The following is a 21,956-nucleotide window of genomic DNA, read 5'->3' as shown; positions in this document are numbered from 1 at the left end:
CAATCCAGCATCAGTTTGGCCAAACCAGCAGGGTTCTATCATGACTTCCCTACCCTCCAGGGGCCGTTGCACCCGCACGGGCAGATCCACGACCACCTCTTGCCTGGCGGGAATCCTCACCCGTTGGTTATGGCCTGTCTTGACCCGTCCCAGGGGGCCTGTGTCAGCGGCTGGAGATGGTCCCTCGCACAGCCGCATCACCCGTTGCAGGGCCTACTGTACGGGCTTCTGCACCCCTAGGTGTCTCCAGTACCGGGGGCCCTTCTCCAGGACTAGGGCTTGGTCCAAGCAGCGGAGTATATTCATCCCCAAGATGACAGGCCCATGCTTCAAGTCCTCCCCTGCGACAACCATGATGCCTTTCTTCCCCAGGGACTGGGCGTACAGCTCCACCTCGACCCAAACCACACCCAGGATGGGAATCGGCAGGTTGTTTGCGGCCATGAGGGTTATCCAATCTCCCACGTTGGTCCGCTGCAGGTGGGCGTAGTTCTCCTAGAAGCATCGCTGGGACATGGTTGACACTTGGGAGCCGGTATCCAGACGACAGTGCTGGCTCTTTCCCGCCAGCTGGGCTATTACTGTGGGGCACTCTCCAATGAGATCCGACGAGTGGGTAATGTCCACCTGGTCATCTCCCCTCCTCGCGGTTTGGCCCGCAACCGCGAGGGATGCTAGTTTAAAGGTCTACGGCGGGTGTCTCGACTGGGTCGTACCTCAGGACATTCGCGGGCGAAATGGCCAGGTCGATCGCACTCCCAGCAGACTGAACCCCTGGTGTCCCGTCGGCGTGTTCCTGCTGACTCCCAGCGCCGGGGCGGGTCTTGCTCGTGAGGCTTCCGACGTGGGGCCTCGGCCCTCTCTCCTTCTGCACGGGTCTCCACCCCGGCCCGCCGGTCTTCTGCCTGCTCCACTCGCTGCTTTAGCTGGGATACTTCCTGCTGGACCAGCAGGAGCGCATTGGTCAACTCCTTGACACAATTCTCCAGTGGGTTTAGGGGTGGGTTGGGGGTGCGGGAGTGTGGGTGTGTCGGTTGGAGGGACACAAAGCAGGAGCCAAACTCCTCGTCCTGATCCTTGGCCAATGCCTTTTCCAGCACCTCGTGGAACAGAAGGCGGGGGTCCCCTTCGATCTTGTCTTGGAAATGGTGGAGTAGGGGCCTACTCTTCAGACCTGCCACGAATAGGTCTCGTAAGACCAAGTCTGGGTTTCCGGCCAACCAGTCTGCGTCCTGCCGAGCCCGTATCCGATCGACGCAACTTTGGAGGGCGTTGGCAAAATGGGAGATCAACTCCTCCTCGCGCTGGATCCGGACGAACAGCCGTTTCCGGAGGTTGGTCGGTGTGGACCGGTCTCCGTAAGTGGCCTTCAAGATTTTGAACACCCCCTGGAGGTCCTTCCTCTGCCCGAGAGGGCGGTTGATGACAGATTTTTTTGCTTCCCTCAGGATGACCTGCAGCACCAAGTCTACCTGTACCGGCGCGGGGAGGTGTTACAGACGGATCACCGACTCCACCTGGTCCATCCAGTCGTCCAGTTCCATGTTCTGTCCATCGTACTTCTGGATGAGTTGTACAGTGGCTCCGATGGCCGGGTTGACCCGCCGGTCAAAAATCGGGTCTGTCGTCTCGGATGGTGGTCCCGCTCGCTGGCTCCGGCTGGCGTCAAGGGATCCTGCCGGCTACGCCAAATGTAAGAGGGGCAAGGGGTGGACTGCTGTGTGCGCCTGCTGCCGTGCAGGTGTGGCGGGGGACTTACCTCTCACACCCCGTGGCTCTCACCTTCAGGCCGCCTTGGTTTCTCCCACCGACGGTCCTGGGTCTTTCCGGTTCGACACAGCCGGGGACGGTCTAACCTGTAAGATAGGTCGGACACGCTGAACCTATGGGCCGGACCTTGGTGCCACAGGACGGACTGACGGACAGGGGTGCGGGGACTAGAGGATGGTCATCATTGGCACTTGTGGCCTCAGACTGGTTTGCACCAGCATGCCAGGCACATGGGTGCAACCCGAACGGAAACACCCGAAAAGGGGAAAGGGAAGAGGGGACGACACACAAACAATGATACGACACACAAACACAGAATGCGCTCACCGGGTATGCCCCTTGTCTCTTTGCTGGGCGAGTAGTCCTGGTCTCTGCTCCTATAAGAGAGCACGGCTGCCTGGCGCCGCGCTAGAACAATACCTGCAGCCTGACACCGCACGGTGATGGTGCAGTGGATATGCGGTAACCTAGCACAGGTACAGTGGTCTCGGCCTAGCGCCGCACGGTGGTGGTACAGTGGGTACACAACAACCTAACACAATGGTACAGTGGTCTCGGCCTAGCGCCACACGGTGGTGGTACAGTGGGTACACAACAACCTAACACAGGGGTACAATGGCCTCAGCCTAGCGCCGCACGGTGGTGGTACAGTGGGTACACAATAACCTAACACAGTGGGACAGTGGTCTCGGCCTAGCGCCGCACGGTGGTGGTACAGTGGGTACAAATGGTACAGTGGTCTCGGCCTAGCGCCGCACGGTGGTGGTACAGTGGGTACAAATGGTACAGGGGTCTCGGCCTAGCGCCGCACGGTGGTGGTACAGTGGGTGCAAATGGTACAGTGGTCTCGGCCTAGCGCCGCATGGTGGTGGTACAGTGGGTACACAACAACCTAACACAGGGGTACAATGGCCTCGGCCTAGCGCCGCACGTTGGGGGTACAGTGGGTACACAATAACCTAACACAGTGGGACAGTGGTCTCGGCCTAGCGCCGCACGGTGGTGGTACAGTGGATACAAATGGTACAGTGGTCTCGGCCTAGCGCCGGACGGTGGTGGTACAGTGGGTACACAACAACCTAACACAATGGTACAGTGGTCTAATACCAAGATACAAGGGCCTCACTGAGGGCTTACCTGATCTGCCAACTCGCGTTCGGGACTCCCTCCAGCGATGATCCGCCTGCTCCGACGACTCCTCCGCTCTCTCCCCTCCTGGCCGCATGCGGGGATTTTAAATACCCCGCCACGCGGGCTCCTGGGCTGGATGACGCGGCGGGCCCTCATTGGCCCGCCGCGCCGCCGGGTGATGACGCGCCCCAACACGTGGGCGCGCCCGGCAATGCGGGGTCCGGTCCTTACCGGCGTCAGCAAAAAAGGCATTGACTGACTGACGGGCTGGATGTTCTGCAGACAGACCGAATGCCCAGGTCTGCGGGTCACCTTAGAGCAATGAGATAACAATCCCCACTCTTTGGAACTCTGATCCGGAGGAGTGTGGTCCTATTCAAAAGTATAGCTTGCATGCCGCATGAAAATTAAAGAACTGACTCCGATCTCCAGAGGATCGATCTGGAAGATTCATCTTGGGTTCTTTACTAGGTAATATAACAATTTGTAACAATTCAATCACAGTCTGGAATGTTTACAGTGTATCAGTTGTGCAACTGATACACTGTAAACATTCCAGACTGTGATTGAATTGTTACAAAATAGCCACTGTGTTGCATTGAATTCAGTGTAGTTTCCCTAGAGATTCCTCTGCAAATAAAGCACACTGGCTTTCCTTTAGGTATGAATCCCTATAGATAGGGAATGGCCTGACATCAAATTTAGTAACCGTTCAGCCAATGTATATAAGATGAATCTGTAATTAGACAGTCCTGAAGCCTTTTGATGAATAAATCCTGCAGGAATGTGAATTGACACACAAGTAGTTGGCTGGTGTTGTTAATACAAGCAGTCTGTATAAACTTAAATTGACAGTCTAGACACGGTGCAAGGAGAAGCTGAGATGCAATAAGGCATATGTGGCAGACAACTCCTATGCCTAGCTGCCCGCCACAGTGTGGAGGAGAAATTAGCTGTGGCTCTTACCAGTATCAGCGCCGATGTGAGACGACTCCTAACTCCACACTGTCACTGTCGCAAAGTGGTGGCTGTCTGAGTGTGGAAGAAGTTAAGCTGCAGATGAAATACTGCAAGGCAGGCGGCTCCTGTGTCAACAACTGAAGTGGCGCGGTGGGAGGTCCGCATATAGCACCAGCTGGAGACAGTGCTAGCGTGATTCACGACTCCCGATTGCACACTGTCCTCACCCTGTGGCCACCTCAGCAGGCAAAGATAAAAGATAGTCAGGTTGCCTGATGGTAGAGGGTGTGTGGCTGAGCGTTGGAGGCAGGGAAATTCTCAAGTGTTCTCAGATGTCCAAACGGAGGAAGCAGCAATGCGTTATGGCTAATATAGCCTTTTTCAATCTTAGTGCTCGCCTCAATTCAATGGCAGTTTAAAAGGCCCAGGAGCAGATGTAATTAATCAATTAATTAGTCAAATTGGCTGCTAAAAGCATTCAGGCTGGAGAGGCTATCAACCCATTACATTCATATATAAACCATATAATAGAGCTTCAGTTTAGATCAGTTCATATTTTAAACGGATGATGTCTGTCACTTCAATATAACATTATGCAGTATTTGCACTATATTAATCTATAATGCAAATAAAATACAATAAAATGAAATAAAAATGAAAAAATACAGGCAGTCTAGCATCATTCAAGAAAATAATAATAAATACAAATAAGCATTAGAATATATATATTATTATGTAGTATAATTACAGCCTAGTGTCCCAGCAAAAAATATGACAGATTAATTAATGAATCTATTAATAGTCTAAAACATGGATGGAAATACACAAATGGATAAACTAAACTAAATAACTGTAAAGGAAAGAGACAAAAATATTAACCCAATAAATCTAGTAATTCTAATCTAGATCACAGGATGAGAGGAGGCTTCAAAGCTCTAGTCCAAAAATAAAAATCAATGAATAACTGGATAAAAATTAGAGGTATTACTAATACATGAAACCAAAGGCAAGAGCTAAAGAGCCAGTAGGAATATCTATCAAATAGAGAACAAGGAGCTTAGGGATATGAGCAGAATTATAGCACAAGACATACCAGAGCATATGTATAGAGTAGTAATAGAGCGGTATGTGGAGGGGGGCGAGGCCGCTCCATTGACCGACAGTACATATGGAGCGCAATCGGCCCACACCTCCACAAAGAGGTCTACTCATTAAATTCCATAGCTTCATTAAGGCTATCTGGACAGAGTGTTTGAAGTCTGAAAATCCACTTGGATTCGGCTTCACATAATTTTTTAAATCTGTCACCACCTCTTATCGTTCTACTTATAATCTCTACCCCAGTTATTCTCAGGCATATAGGGTTATTTTGGTGGATCTCAGAGAAGTGTCTGGAGACACTATGTGTCTCCAGACCTTTGACTCTATTTAGTCTATGTTCACGGAACCGTTCTTTTAGTTTCCTCGTAGTACGACCTACGTACTGTATAGGGCAACCACAACTAAGGACATACACCACATAGGTGGATTCACAATTAATGAAATTACTAATGTCAAAAACAGCACCAGTATTAACTGAGGAGAATTTGTTACTCTTGTTGGTTATACGTGGTTACACGAATAACACCCTTTGGGTTTAGAAGGAAGCCAGGTTTTCATTCCTACTGAGTCATTAGTATTAGTATTAGAAAAGACTTTTCAAATTTCTATTCTTTTTGAAGACTATAAATGGTTTAGGAGCAATGTTAATCAAAAGCACTTGGTCAAAATGTAAAATTTCATAATTTTTATTTATAATGGATTTGATCTTTTTGGATTCATTGTTGAATTGAGAAATGAACAACAATGAAGTATCTCTTTTCACAGATTTTTTAGAAACTAGTTTTGTTGATTGATTAGACATAATCTTCTGTATAGAATCTGGGGTTCCTACTGCCTCAGTATTAGAAATGGCAGGAGGGACAATAGTATTGGACTTAGACAGATGTATTGTCTCGGCATGGGCTTTTGCCAGTTCAGAGGGATAACCTCTATTTAGAAAGTTCTCCTTAAGCTCTATCTATCTAAATGCGGGATGTAGTAAAGGGAAAAATGCGGTAACCCCCCCAGAAAATACTGCTTTTTACTGCATTCCCCATATGTACAAAGCACCAGAATGCACTTCGTCACAATGGGTAAGGCCATGTTCAGGTGGCGTTGCCCAATAGAAGCCTGTGGGCCTGCTTCTTTTCGGGACACCCTTCCTGGGAGGGATCCAATCGGATCCCTCCCAGCACCCCCAAACCCCCCCCCCCCGGGACAGAGGGACTTCTGTGTGTTAAACCCGGAGCCATCGCAATGGACAGCTTTTATCGGGACAGCTGTCCTTTGCGATATTCTAGATACATACCATGGTAATCAACTACTGCATATACCCAAAGACAGGCGGGATGTACAGCAATGTGGAAGCGATGCTTAATACATCCCGCCCTATATCTATCTATCTATATTGGGTGGGGAACCTTTTTTTTGATGAGGGCCATTTTGATACATATCCCGGTGCAGGCCACGCCCCCTCTGTGTGATGTCACACTGTGGCATGGCCACAATCGCCGGTGATTACAACAGTGCCCGGAGCACCCTAACTAGCTGTAAGGGAGCAGTGTGACCATCTGAAGTGTCCTAAAGACGCTCCAGGCGGCACTACTGCATAGATTCTAGTTGCAGTGTGCCATTCTAGGCACCCTGCTAGCCAGATGAGGCTAGCAGAGAAAAGCTGAGAGGACCAGACCAAATGATTCCCTAGAGACATCCTGGATGAAAACCTGCTCCAGAGTGCTCTTGACCTTAGACTGGGGTGATGGTTCATCTTTCAGTAGGACAATGACCCTAAGCACACAACCAAGATATCAAAGGAGTGGCTTCAGGACAACTCTGTGAATATCCTTGAGTGGTCCAGCCAGAGCCCAGACTTGAATCCAGTTGAACATCTCTGGAGAGATCTGAAAATGGCTGTGCACCGACGCTCCCCATCCAACCTGATGGAGCTTGAGAGGCGCTGCAAAAAGGGATGGGCAAAACTGGCCAAAGATAGGTTTGCCAAGCTTGTGGCATCATATTCAAAAAGACCTGAGGCTGTAATTGCTGCCAAAGGTGCATCAACAAAGTATTGAGTAAAGGTTGTGAATACTTATGTACATGTGATTTTTTTTTTTTTATAAATTTACAAAAATCTCAATTAAAACTTTTTAAACGTTGTCATTATGGGGTATTGTGTGTAGAATTTTGAAGACAAAAATGAATTTATTCCATTTTGGAATAAGGCTGTAACATAATTAAATGTGGAAAAAGTGAAGTGTTGTGAATACTTTCCGGATGCACTGTGTGTGTGTGTGTATGCACTGTGTGTGTGTGTAAAGTGTATAGCAATACACTTTAATCTGCGGCACTCAACCATCTGCAGTGCCACACCATTTAAATAAAAAAAAAAACAGGCTCTGCACTCACCTAATTTGTATGCTAAACTGTATTTCTTTTAATTCAGGGAATGTTAGTTCCAATATATTGCAATAATTTGTCAAGCCGGCCAGCTGCTTCAAAGTCTCCCCTTCTGGTCAGACATTACACTGACTCACAAAACATGAGAATTGCTCTGCATCATTTGCCACCAGGTATCACAAAAGCCTAAACAATAGGCGTTATTCCAGGGCACAACCATCTGCGGTGCCTGAGGTACTAGTATGTGACCATACCATTTAAATTGAACAGGCTCTGCACTCACCTATTGTTTTCACTCCAAACTGTATTTCATTTAAATTCAGGGACTGTTGGTTCCAAAATATTGGGAAGAAACCAAGACTCAGATGAGATGTGGAGAGAGAGAGATATGAGGCAGGGGAGAGCATAGAGAAAGCTATATATATGGATAGAGAAACATGAACATATATGGGGTATAGCAAGAGAGAGAGAGAGAGAGATAAGGGATAGAGAAACATATATGGGACAGAGCAGAAGCAAAAGAAGAAAAAAAGCATCAGGCATTAGGCATAATTGCTAGTCACATATATATTGCAAAAAGACAATGCATAACCAAAAACAATAGGAAGGGGGATAGGGGATTAGAGTATAGAATAGAGAGACTTATTAAAGTTTGCAATAGTAATGATGGGTCGCACAGGGGGAGTAGGGAGTAAACATTACTGAATTAGTCTGTAGTACAGACTCTGTACCCACAAGTTGGAAGACAGACATGGTCAGACTCTGGCAAGAAAAATGGAAACAGGGGAACACATGACCACTAGTGACAGAGATAGTGATAGGAATAGAGAAAATGGGAAGTGGGCCCTACCTATGAGGGCTTTTAGTCTATGAGGAAGGAGGTAACCAGGAGGGTGTATTTAGAGACAAGGTAGGTAGGCAATTAGTGGTACTGAGTGGAGAGTTATGATTGCTGATAGGCTTGTATGAAGTAGAGAGTCTTTACAGCTTGTTGGAAGTTGTGGGGGCTGGCAGAAATTATGATTGACAGCATGGTAAAAATCTTGGCGTTGGGAGTGGGAAGAGGTGATTACAGCTGAGGTGAGGCAGCATATAGTTGGTACTGGAGCCAGAAGAGGTGATGATATCTCCTTAGGAGGAGCTGACAGGTAGATGGACAAGGGGGTTAGAGTTAGAGAAGGAGATTAATACTGGGTACACACTGGAGCAATGTCATTCCGATTTGGACGATTTGGCCAAAGCAGAATCTGGCATAGTGCTCAGTGTGTGTGCCTGATTTGCACGTTTGCGCAGTCACATGCGATATCGTCTGATCGGGCATGCTGCATGGCCAACCGGATGAAATTGCATGCGGCGCCGTGCATATTAATGATTAGTGATCATTTCATCTTTCATTACATCACTGTAGTGTGTACCGGCAATCATACGATATCCAGGGTGTCCCTGGGTAGTGTAAAATATGCAAATTGTGACTGGAGAGGTGTGGCAAAGTGGGAAACCCCCTCTAACATAGACCAAGGATAGTAAGGGCTAACAGATGGAGTCTTTTATAGAGATGCATATGTGTCTGCCAAAACCATATCAACTGCAGGTGCAAATGCACATTGATGAATATGATGATGATGATGATGATCACGTTCACCACAGGGGCGTTTCTAGAGAGGAGGGGGCCCGTGTGCAGTCTCCGACACGGGCCCCCTCCTCTCCACCCAGCGGCCGGCAGCGCACTGAGCTGTGCGCGGCCAGCGCCGTAGTTATAGACTCTGGGCAGAGTCTATAATGTATGCACAGGTCACCGGGAAAATGGCTGCGGCAGCCATTTTCCCTGTACTGCGCATGCGTAAACGACGGGAAAATGGCCGCTGCGGCTATTTTCCAGTCGTTCTACAGTGCCGGACCCCTGCTCTGATGTGGGACTTCGGAGAAGTAAGTAATATTATGGGCGCAGGGTGTGCGGTGCGGGCCCCCCTGGACCCAGGGGCCTGTGTTCCCCACACACCCTGCACCCATTATAGATACGCCCCTGGTTCACCAGCACTTGTAGAGTCATCTCTTAAGCCTATAGTTGCTTTTTTCCTTTGCCTGTATATCTATTATATGATTTTGAGTGAGTATTTTAGCTAACTTCTTTTTCTTTTTGTTCATTCATGAGGAGGAGTTTTACATATTTTTTTTTACTCCAAACCTAATAGCAAATGTTTTAAAACCTGTGTGTAAGTGTTTCTGACCTATATGTGATGTAAACAAGGTGCATATGCTGCTGATGGTAGTGACCTCTACAGATACTCTGATTACTCTGAGTAGGAGGGCAGGAGGGTGCAGTGAAACAAATCCGACAGTGCCTCTGTTGCCCACTCCATGAAGTGAACAGCCTGAGAAGGAGGGTGTAAGAGAGTGGGGCAGGGATAATGGTGTGTGAGCCAAGCCAGCACTGGCCACGGTAATGCCTGGCTGTTTCTACAAAGATGTCTCTGTGTGAAGGAATTCTGCAATCAGCATGGTGCTGCATGGAATTTTATATGGATGTCAGATATAAGAGCTGAGAGCTCTGGGTAAACTAGTTAGGGAACGGGGGCCCAAGATGTAGTGCTGGGGTGCATATCATATTAAATATGGTCCTGGCTGATAGGGACCTGTATACACCTTCCGATTTTTGCAACTTCATATATGCATGTATTTGTGGTTCTTTAGAAAATGTATTTTATGTGTGCAAATTTGGGCACAAACGCTTTGAAACTTGACAATATCCTCATAGTCTTGCATGCTGAGACCAAGTGAAGTCTCTACTGATCTATGAGGACCGAGGGCCATTTCCAAATAGGAACATGTTATCCTATACTTTGCTTCAGGGCTGGCATTGCCCTGGGTTCCCTTGGCAAGATTATGGCTGGTACACCTATTGGCCTAACACCGAAGTATGACCCACAGGCCTAGTGCCTGACACCCTGGTAGTCTAGGGTGGTAATAGGAGGGAAGGGCACCCCACTAGGACCTTACATACTCTGCTCAGGCGCGCTGAGAGTGTGGGAAGCGGGTAGAAATTACCCGGGCCCGGGCTTGCAGGAGGGGCCCGGGTCTGGCACTGCTCCCCCCCCCTCTTACATCACAGCAGCCCAGCACACGCTGCTGTGTGCTGGTCTGCACTGGGAGACTGCTTCCGGCTGCTAAGAAGCAGCACAGCAGTCTCCTATGCCTGTAGGGGGAGCAATCAAGCTAATCGTGCCCCCATTGGTTATGCGCCGGGCTAAGGGGGCTCAATTGCAAAACTTTTTTTTAACCTAAGGGGGCGTGGCCACGTCTCCCGTGATTTGGTCACGCCCCCTTTTTTATCGGGACCCAGCACGGCTCTTGACGGGCCTGACTTTGGCAAACACAAAATGTTATCCTCATCTTATCAGAAAGGGACCAGTATAAGCTCTTTTGCAAGAACCCCTTGCCACCAGAACTTAGATGTCCTGAAGTCTTCTGACTTCACCTGGTGTCTTCTATCTTCCTTCTGACTCCTCTTCCGGTCTTCTGTCTTCCAGCACCTTGGATTTTTTTACCCTTTGGGTCGCCTCTTCTGTGTGGCGTCATCTGTGCTTTGCTTCACTGTTCTTTCACTCATTAGCTTTAACCAACCCTTTTTTTCTAACATGTATTTGTCCTTCTACTGGGCATTGCCACTGCTACTATGCAGTAACTGCAAACTGGGACAACCTGCTCACAGATTTGTAGACAAATCTGTAATTAGTTGTAGTAGTTAATAGTCAAATTGCATTTTATAGTCAGCGCTCCCAAGCCTAGAGTCTGCTGGAGCTCTATTTCAATTTTGCATAATTGTATCTTCCTCGCTATTATATATTTACTTGTTTGTTGCCGTTATGATTATTATTCCTTTTATGCACTTGTACTGACACAATGTTTTTTATAACAAATAAAAAAAACTATGAAAATCCCGAGACTAATAAAAAAGGCATAAGCAGGACATTTTAAAGTTTAGTTCAGCCAGTTAAAATCTGATTGTCTGAGATGGTTTCAACTTTAAATAAGTTTATTAATGATGAGATAGTTGAGATCTGTGAGGAACGTCTTCATAAAAGATCATCATTTAGCTGGAATATAAACAGCACATGAAGGAAATTTATTTTACAGTAGTGTAGACCGAATTGTAAGACCCTGGCTTTATAAAATGGTTAAGTAGTTATAGAATAATTTCCAACATGTTTTCCATGCACATGTATTCCGTCATCATCTCATCCTTTTCCCTCACGGTTAATTTATTCTTATTTCTCAAGGTAGCTTTCAAGGACATTGTATTTTCCTGATTTGTATTAAGGAGAGGTACATATGAGCATTCATTCATGTTCTGTGTTTCCGTTCCTTATATGCACTTATTCTTGCTTAACCTTGCCCCTCCCTGCCCTTGTTTGCATTCATGTTTTTCTTTTTCTTTTTGTATTGTAGTATTGTTGGATTGCATTGCTGTGCACTCATTACGTTCCACTCTACTCAACTAATCACTACCAGTGCTTGAAGGCTATCTAAAAAATTGTTTTTATTATTTTGTGTGGGTGGGGGCACATCAGTGGAAATACCATCAACCATTGGTGGCAAACCATCAATAGTTGCCATCCATAATGCATATTCCCAGCTTAGCTCTCTCACTACCATACACTGGGCATGATTTAGAGGTGGACACTATGCCGATATTTGCACAGTTGAGCAATGCTTTTGATATTTCGCATGTGTCTGAGTCGCACTGAATATGCGTTGCGATTAGAATTTGAATGATTGACTGTCAATAGGCAGAGTGATTGACTGTCAACGTGCATTTATGGGAGGTAATGGGGAATGGCTAGTCAAATGCAGACGTATCACGACTGTTTCATAGGCGTATCACAGCCAGCAACTGTGTCTATGTACACAATTGCACACAGTTGCACTGGCCTTGGCGGCTTATTTCCAACGGACATTCTGTACAACTATAGGGTTGCTCAGAAGATTGATGATGCAACTGTGTGTGTCTGATAATGAGTCTTTGTACACAAGTCGTGAATGAACTTGGATGGTTTGAGCCAGGGCCTCCTCATGTAAAGATGTGAAGAGATAGAGATACGGCAGTAGATAATGGGCCCAAAGGCAAGAACAGGAATAGAAAGTCTTGTATTGTACATGTGCATGCAAAATCGAACATCAAATCACTGTTTAAAATTGAACCAAATTGAATTAAATTTAGAAAAGTCTTCTAAAATTGAATTTTAGTAAATATGGGATTTGATGAGGGATTTGTACATTCGATTTGATTTGATTTGAGCTGAGTTAAATCGAACTTCAAATTGAATGTAAAATTGAACTTTGATAAATATACCCCTAAATTTACTACTGATGGTAAGAGTTTTTACCCTGAGAAGATTGTGTCTTTCACTAATGGGAACTAATGAAAGTAGCTGTTCTGAGGAAATTGGGGGGCCTATGTATTAATAATTGCGGTACTGCTGCGATCATTACCGGTCCAACTCGTCTGGAATATTTAAATTTTTTATTAGAAATGTCCTGGCTATGTATTACCGGGAACTCACAGGGACATCTGTTGTGGTAACCGCTGTCCCCGCGAGTTATATCCCCGGCATTTCAGAGAAGTCTTTCACTGAAGTGCAAGAATTCCCCGGGGGATGCTGACACTGTGCATGCGCACAGTGCCAGCTTCCAGGGCCGGCCAGGGGCTGCGAGAGAAAGATCGAAAGATTTCTCTCCTGTCTCATTAGACTCCATAGACAAACAGTAGTTTACACCATCTGAAAATGTGCAAACTAGGGGCCTGATTCAGACCCACTCGCGAGCGGCTGTCCGCTCGCAAGTGGGTCGATGTTCTGGACTGAGCATGCCCACGACGGAGGGAGCTCCGTCATGCGCATGCGCCAGACGCGACGAGCGAAGGAAAGTCCTTCGCTCGTTGTGTCTGATCAAAGGGGGCGTGCTGTCGATGTTGAATGCCAGCACGCCCCCTTTGGTAGGCGTGCCGGGGGCGTGCCTCCCTGACGGGGGCGTTCCCACGGGAACGCCTCCCGTCAGAAGCCGGCCCACTGACATCACTAGTGATGTCAGTGGGAGTGATTTTGGCTCTGATAGAGCCAAAATCACTCCGGAGCTTGCGGTTGAAAACCGCAACCGCAGGCTCCGGCTCGCAGTTTCGATGGTCGCGATGGTCACGACCATTGCGGCCATCAAACTGCACGCTCGTATAGCCTGTGGGTGGTGACCCACAGCTATACGAGCGTCCAGGAGGACGCTCCATTTTCATGGAGGGCGGCCCTCATTCAGAGCGTGCGCTCTGCTCAGAGCGTACGGCTCTGAATGAGGGCCTAAATTCAGAAAAGCTTCACTTTTTGGAGTTTAGTACATAGGGGTCAGATAGTAGTCCCAATTGATAATAATGGGGACTGCGATCTGAAGTGTTAATTAATACTTTGCTGGAGATTTCTGTGAAATCTCCTGCATTGTGCTATTAGTACAAATGATCGATACATAAAATTATGCAGAAACTGCAGGTCCTGCGATGATGGTCGCAATGTGAATTAGGGCGCAAGTCTATTGACAGATAACCATTTAGGGGAGGTATTGGGGGAGTGGTGACCAGAATCCAGATGTGTTGCTACCGTTTCAGGGGCATATCGCAGTCAGCGACTGTGTCGTTGGATGCATTGTCTAGTTGTGACTAGGGGTGTGCACCGGCCACTTTTCGTGTTTTGTGTTTTGGTTTTGGATCTGGATCTTTCTTCGTGTTTTGGATCTGGATTGGTTTTGCCAAAACCACCCTTCCGTGTTTTGGGTTCTGGGTTTTGTGTTTTGGATCTGTATTTTTTTAAAAAAAAGCATAAAAACAGCTTAAATCACAGAATTTGTGGGTTTTTCTGCTCCTATGCAATTATTAACCTCAATAACCTTCATTTCCACTCATTTCCAGTCTATTCTGAACACCTCACACCTCACAATATTGTTTTTATGGCCAAAAGATTGCACCAAGGTAGCTGGATGACTATGCTAAGCGACACGAGTGGGCGGCACAAACACGTGGCCCATCTAGGAGTGACACTGCAGTGGCAGACAGGATGGCAGTTTGAAAAACTAGGCCCCAAACAGTACATACTGCAAAGAAAAAAAAGAGGTGCAAGATGGAATTGTCCTTGGGCCCTCCCACCCACCCTTATGTTGTATAAATAGGACATGCACACTTTAACAAACCAATCATTTCAGCGCCAGGGTCTGCCACATGACTGTGGCTGAAATGATTGGTTCGTTTGGGCCCCCACAAAACAAGCTGGCAATTAATGTGTCCCTGCACAAACTGGCTCTACGGAGGCAAGATGTCGTCCTCATCCTCCTCATCCACCGATTCCTTGGATAAAACAGGAAAAAGGGATTTAGGTGTCCCTGGACTGCTTACGGTCTTAGCCAAAGTTTCTGAACTTGACAGTAACTTTTTATGAACGCGCTGCAGGTGCCGTATAAGGGAGGATGTTCCTAGGTGGTTAACGTCCCTACCCCTACTTATTTCACCTTTACATATGGTACATATGGCAAGACAGTTGTTGTCCGGATTTGGCCAGACCAAAGAGGTGGAATGTTTGGTCTTCTGCCAGGCATGACCGTGATGGGCTTTTTCATCCCACGGACAACAACTGTCTCCCCCGGAGCCTGATTTAAACAAACCACAACACCATCAGAATCCTCCTCGCCAACTTCCTCCTCAGTGCCAGCTACACCAGTATCCTCATCCTGTTGTACTTCAACAGTGATATATTTAATTTGCATATCAGCAAGTGGACTGTGGGTGCTCCTTTCAGCACTTGCAGGGGGCGTGCAAATGGTGGAAAGAGCCACCTCTTCCCGTCCAGTGCTGGGAAGGTCAGGCATCGCAACCGCCACCACACTTGTACTCCCCTTGGGGATTTGTGATATCTTCTTAGAACGCACAGTTCTTCGCTGTGCTTTTGCCAGCTTAACTCATTTGATTTTTTTAGCGGGAGGAGGGCTTCCATCGTCATGTGAAGCTGAACCACTAGTCATGAACATAGGGAAAGACCTTAGCCGTTCCTTGCCACTCCGTGTCGTAAATGGCATATTGGCAAGTTTCCGTTTCTCTTCAGATGATTTAAATGTTTTTTTCAAGGTCATTTTCCTGAACTTTGTCATTTGGGATTGTATGTGCCCTCTACTATGACATTGGGCATCGGCCTTGGCAGACGACGTTGATGGCATGCTATCGTCTATGTCATGACTAGTGGCAGCAGCTTCTGCACTAGGAGGAAGTGGTTCTTGATCTTTCCCTATTTTATTTTTATCGGAGAAAGTTTGGTCCTCCATTTATGTTATATTGATATATACGTGCGGCTAAGGCGCACACAAACACAGAAAATATTTTTTTATTTTTGCTGGAGAGTAGTGCACTTTGTGGGTTACACCACCCTTTAAGAAATGAGCCAGCCGGCTCTTTACTTATGGGACACAGGCGCACGCTTGGCGCTGCTCCTTTGTTGATGCACGTGCAGCCACAGTGCATACAATTCACAAACACAGAAAATATTTTTTATTTTGTTTGGAGTGTACTTTGGGGGTTACAGCACCCTTTAACGGTCAAGCCAGCCGGCCCTTTACTTATGACACAGGCGCACGCTTGGCACTACTTTGTTGATGCACGTGCGGCTACTGCGCACACAATTCACAAACACAGAAAAAATATATATTTTTTTAGCACTTGGCGGGAGCACCCCTGATGGACAGAGCACCCCCTGGACAACACTACAGCACCCCTTTAGGACTGGGACACTGCACAGGACTTTGGAGTGGACACAGCCCCTATGGACAACTGACTGTACAACACAGTCCAGCCAGCCCCTATGGACTTTGAAGTAGTGGACACAGCCCCTATGGACAACAGCAGCACAGCGCAGCACAGCACAGCACACTACTCTGCACTACACTACACAGCCCAGCCAGCCCTAACTCCCACCCTTCCTCTTCACTGTCCACAGCCGAGTGAGAAAATGGCGCCGACGCGGGTACCTTATATAGGATCCAAAACCCGCGAGACTCGGAAGGCGGGATGATGACGTTTTGCCTCGATTTCAGATCCGAGTCAGGCGGGAAAAGTCGAGCCTGAGTCGGATCGGCCTCGGATCGGGGGGGCTCGGTGGGGTTCGGATTTCAGAAATCCGAACCCGCTCACCCCTAGTTGTGACACATATTCTGAGCATATTCAAAGGCAAGCAGTGGATCTGAAAAGCTGGTGGTGGGCATCTCTATGCAAAAGTCAGGGGCTGCGTCATTTGCATAACTTTATTATAAAACGTGATTGCTCAAATCAGCTTAATGGCGCTTCACAGGTGCATGAAAAGGGAGGTGTTAATCAAGACAGTAAAAAGGAAAAATGTTCCCCCAGCAGGACCAGCAATTAGACTTGAATACTGCATGATAAAAGAAATACAGTGATCTTAGGGCCTGATTAGACTTCGACTAAGGTGACCCATGGGGTCACGCAGCCGGCCACTGCAGATGAGAGGGAGAAGCCAGGAAAGTCCATCAGCTGACATGATAACAGTACATACATTAATATATATAAATTGAGAGCCAACTCACCTGGGAACCACGCTCCCTTGTGGCTAAGTCATGTCCCTTAATGTGAATACATTATGTACTGTGTTCATTTTAAGATTTTCTTTGCTGGTGAACTACAGGTGGGTACCAGTGGCCCTTAATGTCTGGGCATGCTGGGACGTTCTACAAATCCCAGCTTTATGGGTCAGGCTTGATGGTACCTGTAGTCCACCTGTTAAGGACAATATTACTGTATGATCTATTTGTGCAGGGAATAGCCTCGAGCTTTCAGCCTGGGAGCCAATTTTTTGGGGGGTCCAATTTTTCTGAGAAAAACCCTGGGCTGACCAGTTTGGGGCTGGTTAATGTTATGGCAGGGGGACCCCACACTGTTATAACATTATCCCCTCGGCTGGTTCAGCTCAGTGCTGGTTATTGGAAAATAGGGGGAACCCCATGCCTTTTTTTTCCATATTTTCCCATACAAGCCCAGGCTGAGAGGGCTGGGACTGGCTATGGATTTTGGGGGACCCCATGCATTTTGTAAAAAAATTTACTCTCTCGCTATGCTGTTATATCTAACATAGCCTGCAGAGATCATACTGATTTGTGCAGTGGTTTTCCCAAACTCTCCTGCCGCACGCAGGTCTATTGTTTGGGTGGGTTTACTGTCAGTTTGTGGTCAGTGTTTAGTCATTTTTAAAACTCACCATTAGTAAATCTGCAGATCCTATTCTTGTCGATTGTTGGTCTGATGTTCTAAAGTATCATTTGCAAAATCCCCCCTAAATATCCCCCAAAAAGCCAGTAAAGTAAATTTACCCTATGGTGTCTTTTAACCTGGTGCTTCTAGCTACCTTAAATACATAAAAAAAAGTCCTATAAAATTGGGCCAAATGATAAGCTCTATGAGTATGTTACTGTTTACATCTCAAGCCAAATCCCAACAGCCATGATATAAGATACAATGTTGTGCAATATGCTCATGAAATTCAACATTTTGTGTGCTTTATTATGAATTTAGTGAAGGTCCCAGACACCAGGACCCAAATGTCACCCCCCCACTTTGTGTGTGTACTTATATAAACTACACTTAAACACTTATACAGACATATCTGGAAAGAGATTGGTAAGGAACACATGTATATTATGGTTATCTTATGCATTTATGTCCATGGATTAAGAGGCACTGCAGAGAGAGGCACTAGCTTTTTTATGATTGACATGCAATGCCAGAGGATGTGACATATAGAAAACAAAGAATTTTTTTTGCATTCAATGTTCAGGGAAAAAACTGCATTTTATTCTATTACATCCAAAATGAAATATTATTTACAGTAGTAGGCTAGTGTATTATTCTGTGTTTAGAGATGCAATGTCGGTCCAAATAATAATTTCATGCTCTTATACTGATTTATTTCTTGTTCAAACAAAATATAGAAATAGACAAAATCAATATTTCAAAAAGAGATACTATTTAATCAATAATATAACATTAAATGCATATGTGAACTGTACAAATGTGTTTGGGGTTATATACAGTAGAAGAAACAGAAATTAATTTAAATGAGAAAATATTCATTATACAGTTTTAACTTATAGTACTAGATAGTACTATATAACTATATATAGATGTCTATTTACTACCTGTGTTAGGAGATAAAGTGAACGGTGATAAGGTACCAGCCAATCAGCTCCTAACTGCCATTTTTCAAACATAACCTTTGAAATGGCAGTTAGGAGCTGATTGGCTGGTACCATATCACTGTTCACTTTACCTCCTAACACAGCTTAGTAAATAGACCCCATAGTTTGTATTTCAAGATCTATTGCAGCTAGATGTTCATCAACAGAACTTACCGAACACTCACTGCTAGACATAAAAACAGGATTTCCCTTGCAGTCAGTACAGTATACATTGCCATGAAGCAAAGGAAAATAGGTTATAGCAGTTGTGTTTGTGCACAGGCTATGGTCCCCAAGAGGTCAGAGTAAATAGTAAAATACTGTACCAATATACAGAAGTTATCGGGGTCTGTTTGGATGTGGTCATAGTTAGCAGATACCTGTGAAGCTGCTCTACACACTCATGGATTTACTGGCTTGTGATTTCAATAATTACAGGAGTAGGGCTTGTATTATCTGACCTCCACTGCTCTGGGGATAGAAGCTTTTATTGGAAACTTGGCCCTAGGCAATGTGATAAAGTTAGGACTGTATCTCTGATTGCTATCTCCTGTCAGCCTCTCCTTGATCTGTCTGTCTGTCCATATCATGTCGACATATTTACATATCTTTCAACTATCACAACGTAGCATGGCCAGCTCAAATTCTAAGGGACAGTCCTGCCATCCACAGCACTGGTATTGTTGGGAGGTGTGTATTTCTTACTGGTACATAGAGCAATAAGTAGGGATGTGCACGGTTTAGTTTTTGCAAAACGACCCTCAACTGTTTTGGTATGGATTTGGTTTTGGGTTTCTTTAAAATTGATGAAAATAGCAAAATCACATAATTTGGACCTGTTTACTAGAGATGTGCGTGGACCCCTGTGTTTTGGCAAAACCACCCTCAAATGTTATGGTTTTGATCTTGGCAAAGCCACCCTCAAGTGTTTTGGTTCGGATTCGGCTTTGGTTTTAGATTGCTTTCAAATTGATAAAAACAGCTAAAATAATATGATTTGGACCTGTTTACATGCAATCGAAAAACCGAGATACGTTTGTTAAATCTGAGTTCCAGAACCCAAAAGTGATCCAAGCCGGGACTTGATTTGACTCGGAACCCCAAAGTTCGGGTGTGTTTGATTTTCAGGAAATGTTTTGTGTTGGGGACACTCTTATGTTTCAAAAATTCTAGGTCAAAAGAATATGGTATACACCATAATAAGACGTGAACTTACTGCCTTTGTTGTCCCCATTCCTTAGCAAACATTGGGAAGTGTTTTTGTTTGTCTTTTCTGTTTATCATTATCCCACCCTTCTGCCAGTGTCTCTCTCTGCAATGACTATGTGTCTAAAAGCAGCCTCTGGTTCATATTTTGCACCAGGGTCTAGAAGTCTTTAGATACAGTGGCCCTCATTCAGAGCCGTACGCTATTTGCGGTCGTTCGTTTAAAAACAAGGGGTGGCTATTCAAATGATCCGTACGCACATTGCAGTCTGTTCACACCTCTAAGTCTGAACGAACGAGCAAAACATACGCTCGTTTATTTGTTAAAAACGCCCCCTGGCCGCACGCATCCTACGTCATGTCCGCTATTTATTAGATTAATCGAGTACATCGACCAGCGTATGAACTGCTCGCTATTCTTGTGGTTGGTGTTTGCTACCACAAATTTGCGTGCAGTTCTGGCTATAAAATAACCCAGTGACGTGGTCAATGACGCTGCTGTTTTAAATATACACACCCATAAAACGCCCGCTTTGACCTTTAAGCACGCCTGCGTTCGGATCTCCACTCCCCATTTTCAAGCACCTTCCCCTGTTACCACCCACATACGCCTCATTCTGTCACTCAAAGTAGCAGGCACTCGCTATATAGCGAACAAACGATTTTCGGCCGCACTGACTGGTTCGCGCATGCGTACTAAAAAGCGTACGCATGCGCAGATGTGCAAACATCGCTCGGAACGAGCGTACTGCCGCTAACGAGCGGCTCTGAATGAGGGCCAGTATGTATGTATGTATTCAGTATGATTTACCGCCGGCTGCACTGAAAATCCTGATCGTCCCCAGGTAAGTATTCTCTAACCTATTCTACCCCCTAACCCTAACCCTCCCTTAGGGGTGCCTAACCCCAACCTCCCCCCTAAGTGCCTAACCCTAATCCCCCCTCTAAGTGCCTAAACCTAACCCCCCCTTCCCCGCCACGTAAACCTAAGTCCCCCGGGGGGGTGCCTAACCCTAACCACCCGGGGGGGTGCCTAAGCCTAAGTCCCCCCCGGGAACCCTAAACCTAACCCTCCCCCCTCCGCGGCTGTCCGCGCCCGTCGCCCGGTTTACCTTCGATCGGTAAGCCGAGTGTCGGGCTCCCGGCGTACGGAAAATGACAGGCGCTGGGATTTCGACGCCTGTTATTTAACCCTTGCCAGGATTATACAGTTGGGAAGCTGGCGGTTTGGATTCCATCCATCAGCTTCCTTCCCGTATGTATGTACAGTCAGGTCCATAAATATTGGGACATTGACAGAATTTTCAGATTTTGGCCTCTATTAACACCACAATGGTTTTGAAATGAAACAAACAAGATGTGCTTTAACTGCAGACTTTCAGATTTAATTTGAGGGTAATTACATCCAAATCGGGTGAACGGTGTAGGAATTACAACAGTATCAATATGTGCCTCCCACTTTTTAAGGGGCCAAAAGTAATGGGACTATCAACTCAAAAGCTATTTCATGGACAGGTATTCCCTCATTATTTCATTATCAATTAAGCAGGTAAAAGGTCTGGAGTTGATTCTAGGTGTGACATTTGCATTTCGAATCAGTTGCTGTCAACTTTCAATATGAGATCCAAAGAGCTGTCACTATCAGTGAAGCAAGCCATCATTAGGCTGAAAAATCAAAACAAACCCATCAGAGAGATAGCAAAAACATTAGGTGTGGCCAAATCAACTGTTTGGAACATTTTTAAAAAGAAAGAACGCACCGTAGAGCTCAGCAACACCAAAAGACCCAGAAGACCACGGAAAACAACTGTGGTGGATGACAAAATAATTATTTCCCTGGTGAAGAAAAACCCCTTCACAACAGTTGGCCAAATCAAGAACACTCTCCAGGAGGTAGATGTATGTGTGTCAAAGTCAACAATCAAGAGAACACTTCACAAGAGTGAATATAGAGGGTTCACCACAAGATGTAAACCATTGGTGAGCCACAAAAACAGGAAGACCAGATTAGAGTTTGCCAAACAACATCTAAAAAAGCCATTACAGTTCTGGAACAACATCCTATTGACAGATGAGACAAAGATCATCTTGTACCAGAGTGATGGGAAGAGAAGAGAAGGAAAGGAACTGCTCATGATCCAAAACATACC

Source organism: Taudactylus pleione, unplaced genomic scaffold (assembly GCF_031769625.1).
Source record: "Taudactylus pleione unplaced genomic scaffold, aTauple2 ptg000080l, whole genome shotgun sequence".
Taxonomy (NCBI): domain Eukaryota; kingdom Metazoa; phylum Chordata; class Amphibia; order Anura; family Myobatrachidae; genus Taudactylus; species Taudactylus pleione.
This window is presented reverse-complemented; position numbering follows the sequence as displayed.